The sequence below is a fragment of the Protopterus annectens genome, chromosome 6.part0 (genome assembly GCF_019279795.1).
Source record: "Protopterus annectens isolate FY-2018-M chromosome 6.part0, PAN1.0, whole genome shotgun sequence".
In the NCBI taxonomy this organism is placed as follows: Eukaryota; Metazoa; Chordata; order Ceratodontiformes; family Protopteridae; genus Protopterus; species Protopterus annectens.
In genome coordinates, this window is record NC_056737.1 from 676,473,446 (window position 1) to 676,497,355 (window position 23,910).

At 37.6% G+C, this 23,910-nt stretch overlaps 1 protein-coding gene across 6 annotated transcripts in view; it reads right to left on the minus strand.

The window, feature by feature from the left end:
• Window positions 1–23,910, minus strand: part of GPR132 (G protein-coupled receptor 132) — a 921,399-nt gene that overhangs the window by 135,803 nt on the left and 761,686 nt on the right. Inside the window, exon 1 of one of the 6 annotated variants that reach the window (XM_044074366.1) lies at window positions 20,410–21,293. The exons of the other annotated variants lie outside the window; for them this stretch is intronic. The gene's annotated coding sequence lies outside the window, so the exon portion shown is untranslated. Of the gene's footprint in view, window positions 1–20,409; window positions 21,294–23,910 lie in introns of those variants that run through there. 6 annotated transcript variants of the gene reach the window in all.

The window sequence follows — 23,910 nt, forward strand, 5'->3', positions numbered from 1 at the left end:
TTGTGTGCATTGAATAATATTGCTGGACTGTAATGACAGATTTTTGAGTGGCCTTTCGTGGCTGAAATGTTCTGTAATGGATAATTTTGTCATTATTAGTTCATACATTTTGCTTAGTTTATTACTGGAAAAATGTTCAAGCCTACAATTTTAAAACACACACAAACAAGTGGTTCTAAATTATACTATTTCTTCTTTTGGCTGTTCCTGTTAGGGGTCACCACAGTGGATCATCTGCTTCCATTTCTTCCTGTCCTCTGCATCTTGCTCTGTCACATCACCACCAGCATTTCCTCTCTCACCACATCCATAAACCTTATCTTAGGCCTTCCTCTTTTCCTCTTACCTTGCAGCTCCATCCTTAGCATCCTTCTCCCAATATACCCAACTCCCTCCTCAGCACATGTCCAAATCAACGCAATCACACCTCTCTGGCTTTTTCTCCAAGCTGTCCAACCTGAGCTGACCCTCTAGTATACTCATTTCTAATCCTGTCCATCCTTGTCACATCCAATGCAAATCGTAACATCTTTAACTCTGCCACCTCCATCTCTGACTCCTGTCATAGCTGGTCTCACTACCATCTTGTAGACCTTCCCATTCACTCTTACTGGTACCAGTCTGTCACAAATCACTCCACCCACTCTTCTCCACCTACTCCACCCTGCCTGTACTCTTTTCTTCACCTCTCTTCCACACTCATCGTTATTCTAAACGTATCCACCTTTGCCAACTCTACTCCCTGCATCCTCACCACTCCTCTGTCCTCCCTTTCATTCACACACATATATTCTGTCTCAGTCCTGCTGATCTTCATTCCTCTCCTTCTCCTCTCTAGAGCATATCTCCACCTCTCCAGGGTCTCCTCAACCTGTTCCCTACTCTCACTACATATCACAATGTTACCTGCAAACATCATAGTCCACAGGGACTCCTGTCTGATCTCGTCTGTCAACCTATCACCATTGCAAATAAGAAAGGGCTCACAGATGATCCTTGATGTAATCCCACCTCCACCTTGAACACATCTGTCACTCCTACAGCAGACCTCACCACTGTCACACTGCCTTTGTGCATATCCTATACCACTCTTACATACTTCTCTGCCACTCCCAACTTCCTCATACAGTAGCACAAGTCCTCTACAGGCAATCTGTCATATGTTTTCTCTAAGTTCACAAAGACACAATGCAACTCCTTCTGACCTTCTCTGTACTTCTCCATCAACACTCTCAGAGCAAACATCACATCTGTAGTGCTCCTTCCTGGCATGAAGCCATACTGCTGCTCATTAATCATCACCTCCCTTCTTAACCTAGCTTTCACTACTCTCTCCCATAACTTCGTGTTCATATTAAAAACACAAATGTTTACTTTCCCGAACACCTAAACACTGACACGTCTTCATCAAACTGCGAAAACATTGATCGTCCTGAAGCACGAAATCCAAAACGTCGAATCGTCATGGTTGGCCCTTCTGCGGTATAGCTTTGTTAGGTAAGTGTGCGATAGGTACAGACCTTAGGGTTAGGGTGCGGGTTAAGGTAAGTGCATAGATGGTAATGTATGTTAGATTTAGTATAGTGTTAGAAGTAGGGTTTTGTTAAGTGTGTGTGTGTGGATTATTTAGTTTGTTTGGGTATATCTTTTTAACGTAAGTGTGTGATAGTTACGGACCTTAGGGTTAGGGTGTGGGTTAAGTGCATACATGGTGGTATATGCAAGATTTAGTGTAGGGTTAGAAGTAGGGTTTAGTTTAGGGTTAGAAGTAGGGTTTTGGTTAGTGTATGTATGTGTTTTATTTAGTTTGTTTGTGTAGGTAGTATGTAGCAGGCAGTGGGATGGGACAAGTATGACATTTCGAGTTTCTGAATTCCATGGTTTAGGGCGTTCGGTGTATTTGCGATTCGCGGAATATGTGTCGGTGTTCAGGTAAGTAAACGTTCATGCAATCACCCTTATTCTTAAAAATCAGTACTAATACACTTTTCCACTCCTCAGGCATCCTCTCACTTTCCAAGATTTAATTAAACAATCTAGTTAAACACCCCAATTCCATCTTACCTAAACACCTCCATGCTTCCACAGGTATGTCATCTGGACCAACAGCCTTTCCAGTCTTCATTCTCTTCATAGCCGTCCTTACTTTAATCTGTTGCACTTCCTGATTCACTATCTCCACATCATCCAACCCTCTCTCTCTTATTCATTCTCTTTATTCATCAGCCCCCTCAAAGTACTCTTTCCATCTGCTCAGCACACTCTCTCTACTTGTGAGTGCATTTCCCTCATTATCCTTTATCACCCTAACCTGCTACACATCTTTCCCAGCTCGGTCCCTCTGTCTAGCTAATCGGTCCTGGTGCTGTATAACACAAGGAATACAATTTAATGGAATCAGGATGGTGCATCAAAAACACATGCATGTATACATAGCCCAAGTAATGTGTACAAGGGGAGTATAGTTTGAAAACAGCCCAAAGGTAAACAATCCGCCACTGGCCAATGGATTTTCTTTGAATTTGAGTTTCAATGCCATTTAAATGAAAGTGTGTTTCAAAGGCAGAGAAGTTTACTGCTCATGCAGATCTGTTTTCATTGTAAGACTGTATTGTTTCATTTAGCAAATGGCTATCAGTGTTTGTGCTATAAAATTTGAAATAAAAGTTTTAAATATCTATAATGATTGTAGAAGTAAAGATAACAGTATGCACACTGACAGGTCTGAACAGTGTTTATGACAACTGGGGAGAAACAGCAAGTAATGGGACAAAAGCTGAATTTAAACTACTCTTTAGGTATATTCATTTGTACACCCTGGAATGTCGTGTAACAAATAACTCAAGTACAGTTTGCAAGTGTACATCTTTAAATTTGTTACAGTTATTACCAACTGTATTTTCCTCAGTGGTAGAAGGGGAAAGTCCAATTACAGTACTTTCCTCTCTGTTGGTGATAACTTTTTAAGATTACCAATACACAAAAAGTTGTTCAAAGGTCTATTTGTGACGTTGTTCAATTAATTCCTCCCCTCCCATGGTGTCCAAACCCTTGGCTCCTGCTGTTGGGCCTGCTCCCATTGTTGTATGGGTGTGTACTTGTCATATATTCCTCTTCTCACCTCTGCTGGTTCTAGTTTGCCTGGTCTCCAACAGGTTGTTTACAGGATGCAGAACTAAATAAACACCCTGTGTATTATTCTGGGCCAATAGCAGAAATCTTCTCACCTCTACTGGTGTCTCTCTGGCCTCTGCCAATCAATAAAAGCCTGCTGATTGGCAAAATCAGTTGCCTGGAGCCTTTGTTCATAATTCACGATTTCCAGCAAGAATTTTGTTAAGTTGTGCCATTTACATATTAAGTCTTGTCTTGTTTCAGTTTCTCATGTTTTATTTGTTTTAAAGTATACTTAATTTCTAAATTGCTCAAAAGTGGTGGGAACACACTCAAAGTATTTGATTTATAACACTGGGATTTAATTCCTCTGTCTCAGTAAACAACTATGTCATTTAAATTACTTTATTAATGTTTTTTCATTTAGATTCGTTTACCAGGGCATACTGTTTGAGCAAGAAGACCGTTTTCAGTGAAAGCCCCTAGAGAAAAGCTCTCCCCAGAAATATAAGTACAGTATGTAGTAAAACCATATCTTTAGTACAGCTTTTATGTCTTCAAATTTAAGTTATAGCAGTAGTAAGAAAACAAGTGCAATACAGTATAAAACATTCTTTAATAGTAATCATATTGTTTTGATAGAGATAGCAATATGCATTTCTGCATTTTGTAGGGAAAAATACATCATGTTTGAGTAGAGTTGGAGTACGCATTGATAATTAGTTAATTGTTTATTAACAAGGTAATAAATATGTAGCAATCTCTTATAAGTAAAGTAGATTAGTCTAATTATGAACCAAAGTACAAGTGTTAATTATTATAGCAGATAATAGGAAAAGACTGCCTTAGCTTGGTTTTTAAATTTATGGTATGTATGTACCTCTATCACATGTGCATAATTCCATTTTGTTTTAAGTAGTGTTTTAGTTTGATTAAAAATGTGTTAGTGTTTAATTCTGAGTGTATACCTAGTGAAACAGAAATCCACAACTTAACAACTGATACAGAATACAGACAATTACAATAATGATTGTATGATTTTCTAAAGGAGCTGATATTAGTTTTGTGATACTACATCTTTATTTAAAAGATTTGCAACTGTTGGGGCATTTTTGTGGTTTGTATGCAATAGTCCATATAGCCTTGAGTTGGATTAGTGTTAAACTAATTTGAATTTGTAACCAGCTTATTTTGTTCAGTGAAGTGTAAATGGCGAGTTTTGTTACATAAGTTATTTAATAACTAAGTACTTGGCTAACTGGCATTGCAGGCCATTTTAAGTCTAGCCAAGTTTGCTTTTTCTGCTCAAAGTAACCTATTCCACTTTGGTATAGAATGCATTTACCTACCTCGTGGTCAATAATTATATACTACCCCTAATGAGAATAACTGGGATCATAACACAGATAATTTGAGTGGACTCATACATGGGAAAAAGCATCTGGGAGTGGCATTTGTCCATTAGTAGTACAGGGGGTAGTCCTGGGGTAAATTTTTTGTTTTCCATCCATACATATAAAATCCACTTGAAAACGGACAGGAATGAACTTTGCTTTATGTGGCTGGGGAGTCTGTTCCACAGCAGCAATTTCCTCCACTAAATATACCTCTCCCTCCAAACCATTCTCTTGATGGTGTAGATGATGTTTAGATCCCTAGATCAAGTATTTCTGATGCCATTTGACTTGCTAATATGCAGTAAATACATCAGTAATGGGTCAGAGGGTGCTCTGCACGCCAGACAGGTTACCTTTTATCAGTCTGTAGGATACAGAGTATAGTGACAGGACTCTTGAGTTGGTCTGTGTAGGACTTGTTGTTTAGGCCTTGTATCCTTTCGGAAATATATTTCTGTGGGTGTTCCAGTTGTTGCATTTGTCTGGACAGTTACATACCAAAGGGGTCATTCCACTGAATGGTTGGCCTAAGGAGGGCTAACTAAAGGGAGCAATCACATCCCTAAATCTCGACACAATCCCTTTGTTTATAAGCTATGCAATATAAAAGTACTTTCTTACAACAAACAGGCACATGTTGGTCAAAAGTTAGGTCACTGTGGTCAAGTTCCCAAACAAGTGGGTTAACTTTTGTGGGGTGTATTGTCAATGTTGTAGTTCCCTGGGGTATATAACTTCACAAAGATACAGTAATGCATTGTTTTGGCATTTAGTTTCAGACCATGATTTAGTGGTGAACTTTGTTGTTTTACTTTAGGTACACGCTAGTCTATTTAGGTGTACTTTCTGAACTGTGTTTGAAATTGGTAGTACATACAATTGTGTTGGAAGTTTTGGGTGTTTGAGCAGTTGAAAGTAACACTGATTCTGTTAACATATGGTTTTGCTTTGTACAGCATTCTTAGTTTTTGATGTGTTTCAGATATTATTCAGGGGGGAATAAGCAATCTCTTCTGTAATACTTAAGACATTCTAGATAAAGATTATCTAGTAACAGTGAGGGATACATTTGGGAATACTTTTAAATGGTTGTTTATTGTATGTCTGGTATGCAAATAGTCTAAGGAGTGTTAAAATGTTTTGACCAACAAATTTTTTTATATGTTATATTTGTAGTAGATGATCTCTGAGAGTATAATTATTCTATTGTGAACTAAATGTTTACTGGTCTTACCTATGGGGATGTTTGTAAACCTTTAAGAAACAGTTACAATGCAATTATGATGTAATGTTTTGATTTGCATTGGCTTTTATGAGATTTGAAACTTATAAAGCATGTACACTGTTTTTTAACTCTTTGGTCTGAAGAAGCAAGTTGTATACTTGTGAAAGCGTTAACCTGTCATTAAAGATTTTACCCTCGCCGTGTTTCAGCTTGTTTGTTTTTATTTTTACAGAATTTAATATATGTTTATGTAGCTGGAGACTGTATTCAGAATATTTATGAATGCTTCATTAAAACAGCTTACAGCAACATCAAACGGCAAGGATAAAATTGGAATATAGTTTTATTTAAGAAATAGCTGCTTAAATACTGTATCCTAGATGTCAGTTTCGAATGATTCAACTGAGAGATGTTTTGTGTACCTTAGGTTTTGACGATATATGTGGTACAATCTTTACAGTAGCTGGTAAAAATTCCAGACTCAGTAGTGTTTATTCGTGATGTTGTTAGTATCCAGTTTAGTATGCTTCATTTACCTGAAGTTTTTTTTTTAAATAAGAAACATCTTTATTGAGTTAGCACTTATGACACAGGCAAGTATACAGTTATATAAATGAAAACAAACATACCAAAATATTTTCAGTTTCACACATTATACATCACTTATAGTCTAAATAGTCATTATCAGTCAAACATAAAATAGCTCATTCAATCCCTGCCTTCCCTTAAACCTCATTTATTAATTAATTAATTTATTTATTTAACATTTATTTTACCAGGATAAGTCCAGCTGGACATCATGTGTCCTTTTTCAGTGGAGTCCTGGGGAGAAAAGCTCCAAAGAAATAACAGTGTACATACATGTTTTAGATAACAATAAAGCTGGCATACAAGATAAGAGAAACAATGAAGTACAAAAAACAATTATGTAGAACAATAAGATACCCAGGAGTAGTACCATTATTTACAATATATACAACAAGTACATTTCAGGTGAGAGTATATTGTATGCATTAAAGGCTTCAACGGGTCACTTACATATGGAAAAGTGGATCTTCAAGGGGGGGTCTTTGCAGTTGCAGAGAGGGTTAGTATTGAGGTGTAATTTAAGAAGGCCTTTGAAGGTGCCTGTGTGACTTTGTAGCCTGAGTTCAGGTGGGAGGGTGTTCCATGCTTTGGCAATATCATGGGAGAATAAGGCCTCCCCAGAACTGCTATTGCATGGCTTAACTTCAATCAGGTTTTTGATGCATGAACCCCTTTTAGGGTTGTGAAAGTTTAGCATGTCGGCAAGGGAAGGGCACTTCCCTGGATGGAAGAGAATTTGATGGGCTATGATCAGTTCCCACAATTCCATTTTTTTCCTATGTAATTTGTTCCTACCCTTTTATACAGATCTCACTGAAATTCCCTTTATCGCTGTTACTATATTTGTTACTTCTTGTGCAGTTTGGTTTAGAGTGATGTCCACTTTCGAACTGGTTTTCATTTACCTAATGCTTTGCCTTTTCAAGTTAATTGTCAAATTAACAGAGTTATCCCACATAGAATGACTAGGGCATAATGTTGCTCATATTTATTAGCATTTCTTTTTGTCTATACAGACATCTGTTACAGTTGCCATGTACTGCTTTAGATCTGATATGAACCAACATAGAGCAGCTCATAAATTGTTAATATTAGTTGCTATTTTATGTGCTTCAGGGATGTAAAGTGGTGCTACTATGTAGATATTGTGAGTGTTTTAGTTTAAGATTAGTTTTAGAAGTTCTGATTTGTCACAGGACACAACAGGTACTTGAAATGTACTGAATGTCTGATTTGTCAAAGGATGAAATGGGTAGTGGACAGGCTGTGAGTGGTCAGTTGATTAGAGTACCAAGCTACTATTCTCCTTGTTGCTTTTGGATAGTATGTCCATTTGGATTGTACTAATGCCTGGTCATATTACTTTACTGCCACTTGTTTTAATTTTAAGCCAGCTTTCTGTAATGGACAGTACATCAGCTTTACAGGGACCAATCCAGACAGTTAGTTCAACTTTTTTATTGTACTTGCTTCTGATACTTCTAAACCTTGAGTCCACAGTGAGTTGGACGTACTGTGTTTTTCTAGATGAATATGGTTATACTGTGAAAGTTATGCCATGAATTTGAGTGTTTGTTATAGCAAAGGAATAGATTCTCAAATAATTTTTCCCTTGTGTTCATGTAAACTCATTACCACCTGCTTGCTAATGTTTCTGGTTGCAATCCAAACAGAAAATTCACAGATTCAAAGGCATATACTAGACTAGCTGCCCTTGAAGGCCAATTTCCCTTTTGGTGCTTGAATTAAACTATTCTGTTTGGTGTTAGCGTTGCCTTACTCATTCTATGGTCAATAATTACATATTCCTGTAGACAGGATAACTGGGATCATGCCACAGATAATCTGAGAGGACCCATGTGTGGGATAAAGCATTTAGGATCTGCCTCTGTATAAGTGTACAATGTTTCTACAAGAAGACAAGTTCCTCTTGACCCAACGATATGAGGGCTCTACCCCCACACTTCCAGTTTCTATATATGCCACACTGGGGATGTGTATCACAAACTGCTCAGGCTCAAACATACAAATAAGCATTCAGGTATGAGTAGTTAGCCTACAAGTAAGTTGCATGTGACCATCTCATGCCTTTCAGGTCCTGAATCCTACGTCTCTTACAAACTTAATTTACTATAGCAGACAGCTTGCATGGTTGGTAAGACATTAAGTAATATGAGACATTTGACTGACACTTTTTCTACAGGCTATTCTTTTGTGGAGCACAATATTTTGTCTGTTACAGGAGTGCCTCAGACTGGCTAGTTTTAGAAGAGCCCTGAAAGCTGGACTGTTTCAGTGTCTATAGTCCTAACTCTGAAACTTTACCTATAATTTTACCTTAATGACAGGTGATACATATTGTGTTTTCATTTGATATGCAATTTAAAACTGTGTGTATACTTAGGTTTTAATTGCATAAACATACTTAGAATGGCATGTACCGAGTGATTCACTACTATTTCATCTAAAGCTGAATCAGACTCCATCACCTCATGACTGTATACATTCTTAATCTCTGCAGTTCTGCTCATGATGCATACTGTCAGTGATAAAGTCAATATTCTAGATATTGTCTCCCAAATATGTTCAAAAGATGGTCTTTTTAGTGCCACAAAACTGCCATTCCTTGACTTTTAAAAGTATTGCGGGATTAAGTACCATGCCTCACAACCTACCCCCTGGGGAAAAGGCAGCTCATTGGCTCCATTCTTAGTCAACATCTGATAACTGGACTCTGCTGAAAACTTTGAGACAGTGAACAGAAACCTCTTTCATATCAGATGGCCTCTATCATTACGTATGACTTTTCCTGCTAAGGGGGTGTAAATCTGCATATGCAGGTTGACTTTCTTATACAAAGATTTTTTTTTAGTGTATTTACTTATCTGTTAACCAGGTGTGCAGATTGAGGGGCAATCCAGGAGCACTATTTGGATAACTGCCCTGCTGAGTGACACAGCAGGGAATGGAGACGAACATAATCAAACCAAGGGGTACATGAAAGCAGCTTATGAACATCTCATATTATTTGCTGAACTTGTAGACACTAAAATTTATTCTGTTAAAAATTACATGACTGAGTACACAGATCTGAGTGGACATACCTCCTTGGCTTCAGTCACTAGCTCATATCACAGTGGCTTCATCTTAACAACTCAAGCTGGCTGTTGCTCATTTCACATGCAATAAGATCTTAGTGCCTGAAGGATAGTATTTAGAGAATGGTCAGATCCTACAATGATGTAAATTTTACAGTGCCTGTCAGTGCTTGGTCTTTTATTGAGATGTAGTGATCTCAGAGCGAGAATAATTAAACTTCACAGGACTACAGGGAGCTTGCCTCCTGCAAAAGCACATTTTTATTTGCTTATATTATGACAAGTTTGAGTAAATGTGTTGCAAGTATGTGCGTACTCATCTTTGCATTGTGTAAGCCAAGCTATTGTGATATGAGCTTGGATGGATAGAGAAGATGTGGTAAACACCATCGGCTCAACTTCAAATTACTGCTGGATAATTCAATAGCACCGGACTGCAAGTTTAGATTTTTAGATATTATTTGGATTAGTCAAAGGTCAGCTTCTTCGAACAACCTCTGCAACTGTAGTTCTCCCTTTAAGCAGAATTATAAAATAGTTAGATATACTATAGTGCTTGCAAAACATATCTGCATACACTGCACTTCCTTGTCTGTCTCAAAACATGCATGATGTTTATGACAAAGTATAAAACATACAGTCATATTGCCTGAATCTTTAATTCATAATTTCAGGACTAGACTCTTTCACTTAAAATTGAATAAGTTCATCATTTGTGACAAATAAAGAACAGAGTTTATCTGATATGCATCAGATGACAAGAAACCACAACTTCCTTCCTTTCTTCCCGTTGCTACAGAGGATATCTACAACAGAAAGAGGTATGTATATGACCCTTATAACTAGAGGATCAGTAAATACAGTCTGTCCCAGGCATTTATTATTATTTTTATCATCATCATCTCTACAGTGTCTCAAATGGGTTACAAGATGCAGCCCCACTCATGTGTGTAACTATCTTTCTTAGCTATTGAAACTTATTCCAGCTTTACAATTTATGGCCATGTACAGAAGAAAACAACATAAGCTGCATTTCTTAAATTAGAAACAGTAATCAGCACTTTATTGTTTTCTCTGATTTCTGTTGTTTAATGAAAACATGATTAAAATGACTGAAATATCACGCACATCAGTCATGAAAACTGTTCATGAGACTGCAGTTTTTTATTGACGGGATTAACAGCTTCAGCTTACCAAAGGTAGCACCACACTTATGGAACAGCTCCATTTTTGCCATTATGTAGCTGATAATTTTTATAATTTCTATTGCGCATGCAGCAGGCTTTGGCTTTGCATCCCATATGAAAGGCATTCCTTACCCTTACTGTTTTAGACAGTTTAGTTAGAAAGCAGCAGTCACACAAGTTATTTTAAGTATTCTAAACACCACATTAAAAACAAGTGAATGAGTCTGCCAAAAGAAAATGTAATGCTTGTCATTTTCGACCCAGAAAAACCTGTTTGCCCACTACAAGCCATTCTCAGGAATGCCACATTCTTCCCACACAAACCCCCCTCCCCCATCCCCAGATCTGATCCAATTTATTCTTCCCATTGCTTTGTTGCTATCTCTAACATAATCTCGCCTTCAACCTTAGACACACCATATTCTGATTAAATATGTTTGTGGCCTTGCCAGCTCTGTTGGTATGAAGTTTAAATCCCTTGACAGTCACCCAATTCTTTTAGCAGCTCAGGCACCTGTTGGAGCTGAGCTGACATAGGTGAGGAGGCAAAAATACCTTTTTATTGCTAATTTGTATAGTAGAGAGTCAATTATTCGAACGCTGATTATCAGAAATGTCAATTATCAGAACCAGCTTTCCAAAGTTTTGGGTAGGAAAATTTATAAAGTCTGAACGTGTAAACATTATACATATTTGCTTGAGCATGTTTTTTGAGCTTGTAGCCAGCTTGTGTGTGAAAAATATTCTTTACTGTCCATTGGAATTGCTGAATGGTTGAAGTGTGTATTCCTGCATGCATAAAAAAACAAGATTTTTTATGTGGTTCAATTGTATGTTTGATTATCCGAACTACCCTAGGTCCCAATTAGTTTGGATAATTGACTTTCTACTTTACTACTAATACTGATCAATCCCCATGACCTAAAACTCACTTCCCACTCACCAAAAGATACCCTCAACTTGACATTTATTCTGATGAGATAAATACTCCTCAGTGACTCCATTTAATTTTATTTATTTGTTTAGTTAGGAACAGCACAAAGTTATGAAAATGTTAAACTTGAGATGTGGAGACAGCTCACAGACATCTTTATGACCCCTGACATTATGCAAGTAAAGTATTAAATCAGGTCTCAATAACCATTTCATGAAAGCAAAACTTCAAGAAACTGTCTTCACAAAAATCTAATATTTTTTTTACAAACTCAAGAAGGAAGACAGCCCTGTCCTGCAATTTATTTACAATGGTAGGTATTTTACAAATCCCATTCACCAAAATCAGAATTAAGATTCTTCCCTTAAACAATTCAGGCAGGTGTTTTTTGAAGCAACTGCCTTCTGCTCATGAAACACCCTTTACTATTACTTCAGAATTTCTCAATATGTGCAAAGTGTGACTATTTACTGATCCTGGGGTTTACCTTTTCACCTCAGAGTGCATTTATTAAGCACACTATACACATACCTACAGTACAGAGAAAGGTCAGCTGTCTAAGTAAACTTACCATGACAGTAGATGTTTGAATGGTCACTGCTGTAGTAGCTACATGGGTTATATCCTGCATGGGATATAACAGCATCCAGCTTCCAAAACTTCAGGCCACCTTTCGCATGCCCAAACCATTAGTCAGCTTGAGCTGCGATGACTAAAAAGTCTGGTTTAGGCACCAAGTCCTTTATAGCTTTTGTGCCAACTGAGACAGGGACACTAAGCACTGAAAAGGCATTACTAGGAAAAAAAAAATTACATGTCCACATGCTGACATATAAATCGCACAAAAAAACAAGGGGTATGGAGGGAGGAAGTGGATACTGCAGCAGTGATCATTCAAACAGCTACTGTTATGTTAAGTTTACTTACACAACTGTACTGCCTTCTTCATTCTGATCAATGCATTACCCTTAGCTATACCAGTAGCTTACCTTAGCTTAAAACACCCAGGAAGTGAAAAGGAAAAATACAGGAGCCTCTGGAGAATGGTCTTAGCAAAGCCTGTTCTAGACCTGGAAAAGGAATTTAGTTATAGTGCTAAGCAGGGGCGGCTCATGCTATTGGGCTGCAGGACTGTATCCCCCCAGCTGTAAAAATGAAAAAAAAAAGAAAAGGAAAAAGAAAAGTAAAAAAGAAACACGAGTCCTAGAACTCTGCGCATGCGTGGCATTTCCGATATTTGGACTGTTGGTGAACTAGTCCGGAGCATGCACACAGAATCTGGACTGCTAGTGAGACAGTCTGGATTAGGATGATAGCATTCAACAGCAGATATCCCATACGTCTATGCAGTTACAACTGCATAGACTGGAAGGAGATCACACGGCAACGTCTGCAGGCTGGACAGCAGCCTATTCTCGTGGGAAAAGGAAGGACTTGCTCTCATGGAAGGAATCTAAACTAACTTTGCAGCAATGGATCAGGTAGTGTGTGGTGTGTGTGTGTGTGTGTGTGTGTGTGTGTGTGTGTGTGTGTGTGTGTGTGTGTGTGTGTGTAATGCCCCAGTTAAATATACCTGGTGGCTAGAGAGAACTCATACCTTGTGGCTAGACTCAAACCCTGTACCTTGGGAAGCAGTTAGCAAGAGCTTGAATTCCCTACCCACCATCACTTGTGAAATTCTTGCCTCACATGTTTGTTCCTGTGAAATTTGTGGTTTTCTGGATTTTGACAGGCATTTGAATTTCAGACTTTATATTCTTCAGAAAGTACATGGTAGCACAAAACCTTTTATTCTAGCAATTTTCTGTTTATAAGATCAATATTTGAAATTTGTCCCTATTTTGGGGCTGTATTCCCCTATTATTGGCTTTGTCCAGGTTTTTTGTGCTAAGAGGTTGAGAGCTATGGTGAGAACTGAATTCACTGAATATGTTTGGGAGCAGTATTCCCCCATTATTGTCTATGTCTAGGTGTTTTGTGCTAAGAGGTTGAGAGCTTTGGTGAGAACTGAATTCACTAAATGATAGCCATTTACGTTTCAGTCTACCTGTCTTTCAAGAAACAGCTGATTTGGCAGAGTGGTATGTTGCTCTGACTGCAATGCACAAGGTCCAGGGTTCAAGACTTGGCAGTGAAATGCATGGTGGTAACAGCATTTTATTCTAGCAACTTTCCAAGATTATACAAGCAATGTTTAAAATGTGTCTTTAGTTTTTGGGCTTTTGTCCCCCCCTCCCCACAAATAAATGTTGGCTTTTTCCAGATTTCTTGTGCTTCAAAGTTGAGAGATACAGACAGCTGAGTGGATTTTACAAGGAGCTGAGAGCTTGAAGAGAAGTTTAATGCTGCTTATGTTGAGTCTGCTTATATTGTTAATAGCACAACAGGTAGTGTGCTTGCTTTTGATGCAGAAGGCTGCTGGTTCTACTCCCAGATGGACTGCTGTTACTGTACTGTGTTGTACTTTTAAAGGGAATGGATGCTGCAGTCTTGAGAATGTCCTCTTTGGTGGAGATACCTAGCAATGATGGAAACTGTTATCAGTTTGCCTTCTATTTCTTATTGCGATATTACTAACTTCTCATTTTTTTAATGTAACATAGGCAATTTATTCCTCAATGGCAACAGGCACTTTATTTGTAGATGAAACAATTTAAAATAAAGTTGTTTCCTAGCAGCAACCTCTTCATTAGTTACAGATCTCTTTAATGTGGAATTATTTAGGTAACTTTTACTTCTGCAGAGATTGTGCATATTTACTGATACTGGTGGGTTGTAGAAGTTTGAGTACACTTTTATGATGGAAATGTTCTGAACTGGGCAGTTTTGTCATTATTGGTGCATGCATTTTGTTTCATTGTTTACTGGAAAATGTTCAAAACAATAAATTTAAAATGATCACTAACAGATGTACTGTATTATACAAGGAATATAATTTAATACAATCAGGAAGGTGTATCAAAGAACACATATATGTTTCCTGTGCAAGGGGCCTATGATTTGAAAACAGCCCAAAGTTAATCTTTATCTGCCACTGGACAGATGTATTTTCTTTGAATGCGGGTTTCAATGCTGTTTCAATGAATGTGAGTTTCAAGGGCAGAGAAATTTTAATGCTAAGGCTTATGTTTTCATTGTGAGACTGCATTGCTTTGTTTAGCAGATGTCTATTAGTATTTGTGCTGTAAAATGTAAAATAAAACTTTTAAATGAAATCCAAATCATCGTAAAAGTAAAGCAGTCTGCACATTACAGTGTTTATGGCAAATTGGGCTAAATAGCCAAGTAATGGGACATTGGAATAGCTGCAGGGGGGAGGCCCCATTCGACCATGATTTTGTGAGGGGGGGGGGTGGCAGACTCAGACAGCCCTGGCTGAACTATACCTTTTAACTGTCCAGATTTTTGCAGAATGAATAGATTTTTGGTTCTTATTTTTGGTTTGTTCATCATAAAATTTGTAGTTTTCTGGCACATCCTTTAGGAATGAAGTCACTAAATAATGACAAACATTGAGTTTCAGACTTCATACTCTTTCAGAAAAATGCATGCTAAAGCAAGACCTGTTGTTCTGTCAACTTTATACAATAGCAATTTTTAGTACTGTTTGTATGTTCCCCCAATATGTTTGGCCTTGTCCAGTTTTCCTGCATTAACAGTATGAGAGGTACGCACAAATAAATCACTTTATAGAATTAGGTATATCCAAACCTCTCAACTGTCCCGGATTTTGGCTCAAAATGTTGCTCTCCCCCTAATAATCCCTCCACAAAATGGCAAACTTGGAAGAAAATGTGGAGGATTTACAATTAATAAATAATTGTAATGATCAGAGCTATAGATTACTTTTAATTTCAGAAATGGATGTAGATTCTCTTACTTTGTCAGCTGCTCAAGTTAACAGTACTAATATTTAAAAAGTGTCCCTTCTGTATTGTGTGGCTATTTTATATTTCTGCATCACATTTTTAGTCCATTTTTCATAAAATTGTGGTTTTCTGGCAAATTAGTGGAAAATCATTAAAGACTGAAGTTAGAAAATAACGACAGACATTTGAGTTTCAGATTTCATACCCTTCAGAAAATTCATAGTAATGCAAGACCTACTATTCTATTAATGAGAGCAATATTTAAAAATTGTCCTTATTTTTGGGCCTTTGTACCACTCCTGTTTATGGCTTTGTCCAGATTTCTTGCACGCTTGCAACTTTCTGTTGCTTTTTTTTAAAGCTGTCTCGCTATGTTAAACTCCTTTAACATAGCGAGACACTTTCTAAAAAGCAACGGAGATCTTGCTTGCTCCGTTGCTTTAGAAAGTGTCTTGCTATGTTAAAGGAGTTTAGCATAGTGAGACAGCTTTAAAAAAAGTGATGGAGATCTTCCTTTCTCCGTTGCTTTTTTTAAAGCTGTCTCGCTATGTTAAACTCCTTTAACATAGCGAGACACTTTTAAAAAAGCAACGGAGATCTTGCTTTCTCCGTTGCTGTAAGAAAAAAAAAAAAAAAGACATACTAATGGAAAAAGTCCAGGCAACTGGACCTTTTTCCATTAGTATAAGTCTGATTTACAACGTGCATGCTGACCAATCAGCGTGCACGTTTTGGAATATTAATGGGGGGTCGTCCTTTTCAGTCATGTGCTCTACATGTACACTGCAGAAAAAGTCAAAACAAAGAATAAAAGAAAGTTCCACAAAATTACTACACAGAGTCAGATAATGAGCTCTCTTCTCTGCTGCTGGAACATTCTAAAACCCATTCCAGAACACTTTTGGGTTAGATGAAGGACTTGCTGCTTATGCTGCCTTCAAAATCACAAAAGCATCATAGTGATGAGGTCCACAACTATGTACAAAACATTATATCAGTATCATCTTTTAACGATCAGTCATTCTTAACAGCTAACATCTCCTTAGGCATGCTCACTATGGCGATGTTATCAGTGAAATAGTTTGTTCAGAGAATGTTTTTCCAGGTGTGTTGTATACTGATTTCAGGCCAAGCCTCATTAAACATAGTCAAGGGAATTTTTCCTACATTCCTTGCATTCATTAACTGCAAAGGTCTATTTGACTGTGTAACATTGAGGTCTTTTGTTACACAACCAGAGCAGAGAAAAGGAAAAAAATACTTTTTGTTAAACTTGGTAAAACTATTAGGACAGTATGCTAGAAATACATAGTTATTTAAACAGCATACCTGTACCTGTAACATCTTTTTTCAACAACCAATGATTTTCCTTTTTTTTCTAAAAATGAACCCCAAAAAAGCTTGGATAATGGTGCACCTCAATGCTAAGATCCTTGTCTCACAACTCCAGGGGGTAAGTTTCAGGCCTGACCTCCACTTACTTCTTTGTTAATTTGCATGCTCTTCCCTGTCTGTCTTTTTTCTTTTAAGTATGCATTGTTTCTCTCCAAGCCAAGCTGATTTAATTGCCTCTACTAAATTAACGCTGTATTTACTCTTGCTCCCACAGCTGAAAACGGACCTGAATAGGATCAGTACAGTTACTCAGTTAACAAAAGTTCACCTACCAGTTGACAAAAAAGCTGTTATGTATCAATGTTATGTCACAAGCAATAAGAGAAGATCCCAGCTAACAAAGAAGGATTTTAATTGTAGAAGATTTGTTATGACCTTAGAAGGCTGTACCAATGTACTGGCCAAGATATTTGCCATATGAAAATGTAACCTCAAGAGCTTCCTGACAGCAGATGAGTTTTTTTCCTAAATCAGCCTTTTATCCTTTACAGTTTTTTGAAAGGGAAAATTAACAAAAGTTTAAGTTATTCTGATGTCAATGAAGAGTTCAAGATGAATCTGTCAGGTGTCATCAGAAATAACCAATATTCCCCACCTCTTGCTTCCCCAGTAACAAGCTAGGGTAATGGGTGCCAGGGATGACTGCCCCTCCCTTTTGCAAATGGCTAACGTTCAAAAAGGACAAGCCCTCTTGGGAAGCACCTCATGTTTATCTCCCTGGTATTCACCAATAAAATTGAATTGAAACAGTGTGCCCTGAGTGCGCACCACCCCCCCCCCCCAGATGGGTATGTCCATCCTCCCTTTGCCAGCACCATAGTCAGGACTTTATCCATTTATGCCAATAAGTAAGTTTTAAATCCTTGAATCATGATACACTGTTTTATGGATAAGACTGCTTTGTTTCAGAGAACTGTGCAACATAGACTGATATTAGCTGTCCCTTCTTTTTTAACTATTTTTATTTATGCATTTAGTTATTTATTTAACTAATGAATTCATTTTATTTACCAGGGCAGAACACTAATCAAATCTGACCATTTGCAGGCTCAGCTCTGGTTACTTACATAGTAATAACAGTAAAGTAAGATTAAAGGTATAATACAACAAAGATGAAAAAAATATACACACGTATAAGAATGTTTACAAAGAAGTAGGATTAGCAGGATACAATGCCTAACACAGGTGTTATAGGCGAAGTTAATGCGGTCCAGCCAAACGAAAGGACATAGTACATACAAGTATGGAGGAAAGTTTAATCAGTGAAGAGAGCAGAAACTGTAAAATACTAAGAGCTGCAATAGAAAGGCTAATAAAAGAAGAAGTGGATATTGCATATATAGTAAGGAATGGATAAGTCAAGATGGGGAAGCAGTGGGTATGAGCTTACATGTTGGATGTTTTGGAGATCAAACAACCAAGGTATTCTGGGATGAATGTAATAGTGGAACCAAGGCAGTTAGCTGACATGGCCTGTATTCGGATATGTACAGTTATATTCTTCAGTTAATTATTGTTTGAGCTGAAATCTGAACTGTTTGTAGTCTCCAATTCTAGTATGATCAGGTGGCAATGGCAACCACAGTTTAGGGGCAAGAATAAAGAAGCCATGGTCTGTGAAATGAAGTTTAGTGGATGGAGTTATGAGTTAGTGGTTTGGGTTCTACAGTTGAAGTGTGGATTGCATGTAGTTGAAAGATAGTTTGGCTTGGTATAGGACTGTGAAGGGAAGGGAACCAAGGAGAAGTTTGGCTCACCCATACCTTGAATGGTCAGCCAATTTGTATTTTGTAAAGTACTGCAGTGATGTTCATGCCAATCAGAGTTTGTTATAAAATGGTTGATTTAATTAGAAATCAACCGTAAGGCAGTGTTCTTCCGTAAGGCAGTGCGGCTGGTAGTGGTTTTTGTAAGGCTGTGATGGCGGTAGTGTTTTTTTGTAAGGCTGTGTTGGTGGTAGTGTTTCTCATAAAGCTGTGCTGGTGGTAGTGTTTTTTGTAAGGCCATGCTTGTGGTAGAGTTTTTTTGTAAGCCATTGCTGGTGGTAGTGTTTTTTTTGTAAGCCATTGCTGGCGGTAGTGTTTTTTTTTGTAAGGCATTGCTGGTGGTAGTGTTTTTTTTGTAAGCCATTGCTGGTGGTAGTGTTTTTTTTGTAAGCCATTGCTGGTGGTAGTGATTTTTTTGTAAGCCATTGCTGGTGGCAGTGTTTTTTTTCTAAGCCATTGCTGGTGGTAGTGTTTTTTTTTTGTAAGGCATTGCTGGTGGTAGTGTTTTTTTTTGTAAGGCATTGCTAGTAGTAATTTTTTTGTAAGGCCGTGCTGGTGGTAGTGTTTTTTTGTAAGGCTGTGCTGGTGATAGTATTTTTTGTAAGGCTGTGCTGGTGATGGTATTTTTTTTGTAAAGCTGTGTTGGTGGTAGTAGTTCTTGTAAGGCAGTGCTGGTGGTAGTGTTTCTCTTAAGGTGGTGCTGGTGGTAGTGTTTTTTTTGTGAGGCAGTGCTGTTGGGAGTGTTTCTTTGTAAGGCCATGCTGGTGGCAGTGTTTCTCGTAAGGCCATGCTGGTGGTAGTGTTTCTTGTAAAGCAGTGCTGGTGGTAGTGTTTCTTGTAAGGTAGTGCTGGTGGTAGCGTTTCTTGTATGGTAGTGCTGGTGGTAGTATTTTTTGTAAGGAATTGCTGGCAGTAATTTTTTTTGTAAGGCCATGAGGTGTTTTTTCGTAAGGCGGTGCTGGTGGTAGTGTTTCTCGTAAGGCGGTGCTGGTGGCAGTTTTTTTTTTTTTGTGAGGCAGTGCTGGTGAGAGTGTTTCTTTGTAAAGCCATGTTGGTGGCAGTGTTTCTCATAAGGCCATGCTGGTGGTAGTGTTTCTGGTAAGGCCATGCTGGTGGTAGTGTTTCTCGTAAGGCAGTGCTGGTGGTAATGTTTTTTGTAAATATATGTGAATAATGCAAGCAGGACACATTTGCCTAAGGCTGCTCTAGCAAGTTGTGAAAGGTTATTTTGGGACAAGAATAGAAGGTAGTTGACATTAGATCTAATTTTCCGAATGTGGTCTTGGATGTTAAGGGACTGATCAAGTCAAATGCCAAGGTAGCCAACTGATGTGGTGGATTCAATTAGGCTACTGTCAGGTCTTTGATATGGACAGGGCAAGTGGCTTTATCGAGTCTTTTCTTTGTGGCAAACAGCATGGATTTTTTTTTTGGGGGGGGGCTGAACAGTAGCTTTTTTAGAACAAACCCAATGGTTTATTGTTAGAGATATTCAGGTTGAGGTGCACATACATGAATTTGTTGTCCCCTCTATGCCCTCTAGACTCAGATTTTCTAGTGTACAGACCACTTTTCCCATTAAAGGAAAGGTAAAGATTCTGCAATTTTTAGATAATAATTAGCCCTGTGTATTATACATTTATACAATTTAGGCAATGTTAAATTCCCTATTAAAAATGTACACACAAATGCAATCCCCATTACTTAAAAAAGAAAAGACAAAAATGAACTTGTCAACACTTAATGTTTTTTCAGAGAGAAAAAAGATATACTAAAACATCAACCATAAATATATATATATTTTCAGACATATAATATGTAACAAAAACTTTGTACCTTTCTGTAAAAATCCATTTCAAGTAAATCCTGAGTATTTATAGTCTGTTTTCCTTTTTACCCATCTGTTGTTTCTTTTCCTTGTTTCCTCATAAGTAATATCAAGTTTAGACAAGCCATCTACTGTCTAACTCTACTTATCAAATTCCTTGTCCATTGATGAATTTGGTTTTGCTCTTTGCAGAAAGAAGTCATTTTTAAATTCTTTACATGGCTCAGGAGAGAAACATCTCTTCTCACTGTAAGCCTTGTTTTGTTTATAGCCCTAATTTACTCTTTTCCTACCAAGTTAACTGTTGAGGCAATATGAGTTTTCTGTATGCCTTCTCTGTAAGTTCAGCTTCCAGCACCTTAGATTCAGCTTTCTGTGAAGCATATGACTTTGAAAGCCTTTCGCTTCTTGTACTACTTTTCAAAAATCTCTGTCCAGACAAAGTTCTAGTTAAAAAGTGGGGTATACAATTCAGTCGTGTCTCCCATAGCTTTCAAATTTTCCAGCATTTAAATAAAACTGAAAGAAAAGTAACAGCATGTAAATAAAGTCACACTGTACTACTGATCTGTGTTTAAATTGAAGTTGCAGATAACTGCAAACGGGCTATTCACTTGAACAAGCAGATGCTGTTTTTTTCAACGTAAGAACATAATCAGCAAACATCTCCAAAAAGTCTCCAGCCTGTACTTCAGATTCCCAGCAAGAAAATAATTTATAATGCAGCAGCTTCAAAGTTGTAAACCTAACAAAGGGAAGCTGAAAACCATTAATATCCTGTTCCGTTATGTCTCAAAGAAGCTAATTTGTGTAGTAGCTTCTGTATTATCCTATAAGTTCCAAAGAATAAAAATATTACTCGGCAGCCTCACCTTAAAAACATCAGATCATTATTTAAATATGCGATCTTATGAATGAAAAGTGTATGCTTCTTCCAGATATTAAGCTATACTGACATCTATTGACTAATTAGTCATAAATTGCAAAACCCATCAATTTCACATGGCTATAAGGTTGGGGTAATTCCAAAAAAAAATGTTTAGAAACTTCCTGTAAGGGATGTAAACTCTGCAAATACAAACTCATGACTGATGCAAGCATCATTCAGAGGAAAATCACAGTATTTTTAAAATTAAGTATGACAGAGAAGAAAACGAGTAGCACAATCCATAATATGGATAGATATTTACTAAGAAATACAGTCTAAGAGACGATCATCTGCGAACTATGTAGTTAAGAGGAAAGGGACAGGACCACATGCATATGCTTAATGAAATTTTAAAGAGAGTGCTAGGGGGTTTATGTTTAACAAAATGAAATGGGGAAAGAAGATATCTTTGCAGAGTACTTCTAGTAATTTCAAAAGCAGAAGAGGAAATACCATCTGCAACCAATGTGGCAATCAGAGAATGATTAATTAGTGAACATTTGTACAATAAACACTTAAAAGCATCCCATAGATGGCAAAATAATGTATATATGCACCCATTATTTTGAGAAAAAAAGACTTGCTAAAATCTAAAAGTAAACCAAAAGTCAGAATACTGCTTTTTTTTTTTAACTTTGGTACATTGATTTAAAATCTAAATAGATGAGGTCTGCCTTCCCTGGTCTTATCTAAAACCTGCTTAATAACATTAATAAGATATAGGACATTCACTTCTAGTCTATGAGCTAACATTTTTGCAGAGATTTTAACATCTAGATTTAATAGACAAATGGCTTGATAATTGTTACTTTTGCCTTTACCTGGTTTAGGAAACAAAATTAATTTAAGTCAACCAAGACAAAAAAGGTAACTTAGGAAATGTGCTATGGATTTCTGTAGAATGGAATAAAGTTAATAGAAGGCTACTTAAAACATTTATAAAAAATAGCAGTGAGATTTAATCAGGGTCAAGGACTTTACCAGTTGTAATGGATTCTACGGCTATCACAACTAGCACCAGCTAAAACAAATGTAACACATGTGTGATAGTTTTTTTAATTCAACATACACAATAACTGCGAAATATTTTTCACTTTAGTTGTTCAAATGTTAGGAGGAGACTAATTGATATGTTTGCATCATCGTTTCACTTATTGATTACAGGATCCCTGAGTAAATTACCATTTGAGCCTAAAAGCCCTGTGATGGTCATTACCCATCTTATTCTTCCTATTTAATATACTGCCAAGAAGTTTGGGGGGGGGGTGACAAGGACAAAGATGTAATAGGTTGGCAGGAGATGACATAATGAGACAGGAAGAAATTAGAATCACTCAGGAGGAAGGAAAAGGCAGAAAATGGAAAACAGAAATCAGAGAGGAACAGCCGAGTAACACAGGGAAGTTACAAAGGTAAATATAGGGGACTGTATGAAAGAAATGTCAAGAAGGGTGGAAAGTATATAAATAAGGCACAACAGAGAAGGTCAGCAGATGACAAACTGAGTACTAGTTGTGAGGATATGGAGATATAGAGCAACAGGAGAAATGAGAGGAGGGAAAGTCATGTTGGTACAATATAATGCAAGAAATATGGAGAAGGAAGATGGATATGCTGGAAACACCAAATAGTGCAGAGTTAGAATGACATGATGGGGATAAGAGAACTGTGATTCACTGCTAGTAGAGGATGGAACATAGCAAGAGTGGGCTACTGGTAGGCAATAATGGGGGTGGTAGTACATGTAAGAACTGAGCTAGAGTTAGGTAATACACAATGAGGAGAAAAGACACCATACAGGAAGAGGTAGACAACTGCAAATGACTAAAAATGATCACATGGCAGGGACAAGAGGAGAAAGCTGATAAACTGTCAACCTATAAAGAGCACCTACTACATGTCCAGGAACAACAAGCTATTCATGAACAGTGTCAAGTAATGGGCTGGGAGCATTAAGGATTGTTATGGTTGGAAATCTCGGTCTGTCTCGGATGGACTGAAACATCCTGTACATCAAAGTGGGCAAACAGAACAGATTGGTTAAAGCAGTCAACCTGGCAGGGCTTGAATAAAAAGAACTGGCAGGAAACTGGAAAGCTGTTACTCTCAGTCATGTACTATGCACGAGGATACAAGCATAGTAAGGGTGGGGCAAAGTGTCACAGGCATAACTGCAAGTGGAAGGCAATTCAGGATTTTACTGTGTGCTTAAAAAAAGCAAATTATTTCTTTGTTTTTTTTTTTTATTTGCTTTTCAAGTGGGATCTGGCTTTAACAAGCCAAATGCTACATATGTATTAACTGGCTTGCAACAGTATACGAATATAGATTTTTTTGCTCTTCACCGGAAGAGCTGAGGGGGCAGAGTGCAGAAGACAGGGAAGTAGATCCTGGCTGGATGTATCAGTATAGGGGTTCCTCACTTGAAGAGCTGATGGAATGGGGTGCTATATTGGGGATCAGCACCAGGCACTAGATGAGTCTTTGTGTAGGGGTGACAGAGATACTGTTTAGATGTTTGTACTCAAACAGTACAACTCTCATCATCCACAAGCCAGAAAAGCCAAAAAGTCTAGAATTT